Source organism: Neovison vison, chromosome 7 (assembly GCF_020171115.1).
Source record: "Neovison vison isolate M4711 chromosome 7, ASM_NN_V1, whole genome shotgun sequence".
NCBI lineage: Eukaryota > Metazoa > Chordata > Mammalia > Carnivora > Mustelidae > Neogale > Neogale vison.
The window spans coordinates 111,900,653-111,905,306 of record NC_058097.1 but is presented as its reverse complement, the minus strand read 5'-3'; the positions used below and the strand labels follow the sequence as shown (position 1 = coordinate 111,905,306).

Here is a 4,654-nt window from a genome sequence, read left to right as displayed (position 1 = left end):
TCAAGAAGTTGCCTTGGCCAAGTCGCAGAGGTTGCTGCCTGTGTTCTGCTCTAGGATTTTGATGGATTAAAGTCTCACATTTAGGTCTCTTATCCATTTTGAGCTTTTATTTGGGTATGATAAGAGGATTGTCCAGTTTCATTCTTCTGCATGTGGCTGTCCAATTTTCCCAACACCATTTATTGAAGAGACTTTTTCCCATTAAAAATTTTTTCCTGCTTTGTCGAAGATTAGTTGACCATGGAGTTGAGGGTCTATTTCTGGGCTCTCTATCCTGTTCCATTGATCCATGTGTCTGTTTTTGTTCCAGTTCCATACCGTCTTGATGAATACAGCTTTGTAATAGAGCTTGAAGTCTAGGATTATGACGCCACCAGCTTTGGTTTTCTTTTTCAACATTCCTTTGGCTATTTGGGGTCTTTTCTGGTTCTATACACAATTTAGGATTGTTTGTTCCAACTCTGTGAAAGAAGTTGATGGTATTTTCATAGGGACTGCATTGAACATATGGGTTGCTATAGATAGCATGACCTTTTAACAATATTTGTTCTTCCAATCCATGAGCATGGAACATTTTTCCATGTCTTTGTGTCTTCTTCAATTTCTTTCATGAGTATTCTATAGTATTCTAAGTACCTGTCCTATGCCTCTTTGGTCAGGTTTATTCCTACATAGCTTATAGTTTTGGGTACAGTTATAAGTGGAATCAACTCCTTCATTTCTCTTTTTTCTGTCTCATTGTTAGTGTATAGAAATGCAACTGATTTCTATGCGTTGATTTTATGTCCTTCTACTTTGCTGAATTCCTGTATGAGTTCTAACAATTTTGGGGTGGAGTCTTTTGGAGTTTTCACATGAGTATCATGTCATCTGTGAAGAGTGAGAGTTTGACTTCTTTGCTGATTCGAATGCCTTTTATTTCTTTTTATTGTCTGATTGCTGAAGCCAGGACTTCTAGTACTATGTTGAACAACAGTAGTGATAGTGTACATCTCTACTGTGTTCCTGACCTTAAGGGAAAACCTCTCAGTTTTTCCCCATTGAGAATATTTATTGTGGGCTTTCATCTATGGCTTTTATGATAATGAGGTATGTTCCCTCTATCCCTACACTGTGAAGAGTTTTTTTTTTTTTTTTTAAGATTTTATTTATTTATTTGTCAGAGAGAGAGGGAGAGAGAGCGAGCACAGGCAGACAGAGAGGCAGGCAGAGGCAGAGGGAGAAGCAGGCTCCCTGCCGAGCAAGGAGCCCGATGTGGGACTCGATCCCAGGACGCCGGGATCATGACCTGAGCCGAAGGCAGCTGCTTAACCAACTGAGCCACCCAGGCGTCCCTGTGAAGAGTTTTAATCAAGAAAGGATGCTGTACTTTGTCAAATGCATTTTCTGCATCATTTGAGAGAGTCACATGGTTCTTGTCCTTTCTTTTACTAAGGTAGTGTGTCATGTTGACTAGTTTGTGGATGTTCAACCACACTTGCAGCCCAGGAGTAAATCCCACTTGGTGGTGGTGAATAATCCTTTTACTGTAGTGTTGGATCCCATTGGCTAGTATCTTGGTGAGAATTTTTGCATCCATGTTCATCAGGGATATCGGTAATTCTCCTTTTTGGTGGGGGTCTCTCTCTCTCTCTCTCTTTTTTTTTTTAAGATTTTATTTATTTATTTATTTGACACAGAGAGAGAGAGAGAGGGAGATTGAGAGAGAGTACAAGCAGGGAGAGCAGCAGGCAGAGAGAGAGGGAGAAGCAGGCCCCCTTCTCAAGGAGCCTGAAATGGGGCTCAACCCCAGGACCCCGGGATCATGATCTGAGCCAAAGGCAGATGCTCAACCAACTGAGCCCCCCAGGCGCCCCCTGATGGGCTCTTTGGTTTTGGGATCAAGGTAATGCTGGCCTCATAGAAAGAGTTAGGAAGCATTCTTTCCATTTCTATTTTTTGGAACAGTTTCAGAAGAATAGGTATTAATTCTTCTTTAAATGTTTGGTAGAATTCCCCTGGGAAGCCATCTGACCCTAGACTCTGGTTTGTTGGGAGATTTTTGATGACTGCTTCAATTTCCTTGCTGGTTATGGGTCTGTTCAGGTTTGCTGTTTCTTCCTGGTTAAGTTTTGGTAGTTTATACATCTCTAGCAGTGCATCCATTTCTTCAAGATTGCCTAATTTGTTCACACATAGTTGCTCATAGTATGTTTTTATAATTGTATTTCTTCAGTGCTGGTTGTGATCTCTCCTCTTTCATTCATGATTTTATTTGGGTCCTTTTCCTTGTCTTTTTTATAAGTCTGTCCAGGGGCTTATCAATCTTATTAATTCTTTCAAAGAACTAGCTCCTAGTTTCATTGATCTGTACTGTTCTTTTGATCTCTATTTCATTGATTTCTGCTCTTATCTTTATTCATTCTCTTCCTCTGCTGGGTTTAGGCTTTATTTGCTGTTCTTTCTCCAGCTCCTTTAGGTGTAAGGTTAGGCCCACCAAGATTTAATACCTAACCTAATAGCAATTTCAGCCTCTCTCAGGAGTGTAATTTTAAACCAATCATTCCAGAATAAGCTGATCAGCATTAGTAAGGTCATCTACCTAAGACCCCTGCCTTCCCCCTAAGGGAAAGTGACCTTGCCTTGAATGATCCTTTTTTTTTCTTTTGCTAGTTAACTCCCTGGTCCCATCCTAGTTCTGTCTAGAAAAATCCATCCATTTTGCACAGCTCCTGGGTGTCCCTCCTTCCTTGCTAGATGGGATACTGCCTGATTCATAAATTGTTGAATAAAGCTGATTTGACCTTCACATTTACCCAGTTGAATTTTGCCTTTTAATAATGCAATATAAACATAAATATCTTATGACCTATATAAACAGGAAAATTTTTGTTTATTATCAAGCCATAGGTAGACCAACACTCTGGCTGGTGATATGTCTTGCATCTCCAGTCAGGGAATGAAAATATTAAAACTGCCTCCCTTACCCTCTGCCTGCCCTATCCTCTCCCCAAACCACCCTAGAAGGTATTTACCCACACCTTCTGACAAGCCCCAATCTAGGGTAGTTTGAAAAAGTAAGCAAGGCAATTTAAATTTACTTCTGTTTCTTCATCTTTAAAATGGAAACAAACATTTACCTCATAGGGTTTTTGTGATAATTAAGTGGATCAAGAATATGAAAGTAGCAAGCAAGGTGCCACATGGTGGAGGCCACTTGTTGAGGGCTTAATGAAACTGTTTTTTTCTCTGTGTACTCCTTCCCTTCCCATTCTCACAACATGTAGTTTCTTTGTTTAATTAGATCTTAGGACTGCAGAACTAGATCTCTCACGACATGTAGTTTCTTCATTTAATTAGATCTCAGGACTCCAGAACTAGATCTCTTACGACATGTAGTTTCTTTGTTTAATTAGATCTCAGGACTGCCGAACCAGATAATCATGATCCACGGTCTGCATAGACTGGTTCTGCAAGGGGTAAGGGGTAAACTGGGCTGGTGCCACTCTGACTTGTCTACCTAGATCATCCTCTGGTTCTGATCTTGTTCATTGCCTCCCTTGTCTGCCTCATTGGCCTCTCCAGCTTCTGGTGACTGCTGGTAGTCATCCACTGCATCCATGTCCTGCAGGTCCTCCTTGTCCTCTGAGTCCTCTTTACTGTCCTTGTCATCATCTCCATCCTCCCCTTCCTTGTCATCTTAGTGCTCTCAGGATAGCTCACGAATAGGTACCAGGTTGTCATCTCTGTCTGTGATGCTCTGGAGTCAGGTCCAATGATCTTGTTCTTGCTATTGCTATAGCTCCATCTCGTCCACGCAGGGCCAATCCAGATCAAACCACAGTGCTCAGTCACACGGGGGAAGAGTGAGGGAAACAAGATGGACATGGATCCTAGACTGGGGTAAAGGGTCAGGTGAATCCAGCTTTCAGATGTGTTTAGTCTGGGCCTTTATTGGGTTACGGTACAATTTGGGGATGGGATGCAGTAGAAAATAGGAGGCAACTAGCTCTTAAGTCTTGGCTCCTCCACTTACTGGCTGTTTGACCTTGGCCAAGTCACTGAACCCCTCTAAGTCTCAGTTTCCTTATCACACCAGGAGGCAGCAGCTGGCTGTCAGATCATTTTTTTAAAGATTTTATTTATTTATTTGACAGAGAGAGAGAGAGAGATCACAAGTAGGCAGAGAGGCAGGCAGAGGGGGAGGGGGAAGCAGGCTCCCGCAGAGCAGAGATCCCGATGCAGGGCTCGATCCCAGGACCCTGGGATCACGACCTGAGCCGAAGGTAGAGGCCTAACCCACTGAGCCACCCAGGCGCCCCATCAGATCATTTTTAATAATACAATAATCATGCACAAACCCTTGACCTAGAGCAAACGTTAGGACCTTGACAATAGTCTACATCTTATCAGTTGACCACTCTCTCCTCCAGTGAACCCATCCCCCTGCCTCCCCATGCCCCAGGAGCTTTATCCTGTGTTCTATAGTCATCATTTCCTTGTTTTTCTTTTCATTTAACTTTACTGAATCTATAAGTACTCTTAAGAAGGATGCCTAAACATTTTTAGATTTTTTAATATCACAAAAATGTATAATGCTCTTTGAAATCTTTCAGGGTTTCCTCTCTTGTGTTCAGTAGTATATGGTTAATGTGGAGCCGTACTGGTGAATGTT

General features: G+C 42.0%; 1 pseudogene; it reads right to left on the bottom strand.

Moving 5' to 3' along the window:
• Positions 1 to 3,499: 3,499 nt before the first annotated feature.
• On the bottom strand, positions 3,500 to 3,873 carry LOC122913995 (annotated as a pseudogene).
• Positions 3,874 to 4,654: the final 781 nt, after the last annotated feature.